Source organism: Penaeus monodon, chromosome 27 (assembly GCF_015228065.2).
Source record: "Penaeus monodon isolate SGIC_2016 chromosome 27, NSTDA_Pmon_1, whole genome shotgun sequence".
Lineage (NCBI taxonomy): Eukaryota > Metazoa > Arthropoda > Malacostraca > Decapoda > Penaeidae > Penaeus > Penaeus monodon.
In genome coordinates this window covers 23,181,303-23,181,864 of record NC_051412.1, presented here as the reverse complement: position 1 = coordinate 23,181,864, position 562 = coordinate 23,181,303, and positions in this window count along the sequence as shown.

The following is a 562-nucleotide window of genomic DNA, read 5'->3' as shown; positions in this document are numbered from 1 at the left end:
CGTGTCGTGCCAACAAGAACAACATATGTGGAGTGACATATTCTTGAAATTCTTGCAGCAAAACTCTGTCCAAGAAAGAAGAAAAATGTCTTCCATTCTTCGACAGTCTTTCCTTCCTTCCCGGATTCTTAATTCTTTCTCTCTCTTTCTCATTCATTCTTACTCATCCTCCCTCCTTCTTCCCTCCCTCTCCTTCTTCCTCCCTCATTTTCCCCCTCCTCTCCCTCCTCTTCCTCCTTCTCCCTCCCTCCTTCTCCATCTCCCTCCCTCCTTCTCTCCTCCCTCCTCCCTCTCCCTCCCTCCCCCCTTCTCTCCTCCCTCTCCCTTCCCCTCTCCCTCCCCCTCTCCCTCCCTCTCTCCTTCTCCTTCTCCCTCCTTCTTCTCCCTCCTTCTCCCTCCTTCTCCTTCCTCCTTCTCCCTCCTTCTCCTTCCTCCTTCTCCCTCCTTCTCCCTCCTTCTCCTTCCTCGCCACCCCGACGCCTCCGAGCCAGCCACAGAAGACACCGTAACAGGATCGAAAGTCTGTCTCCGAGACATTGGCAAATGACAGGAAACAAGTTGG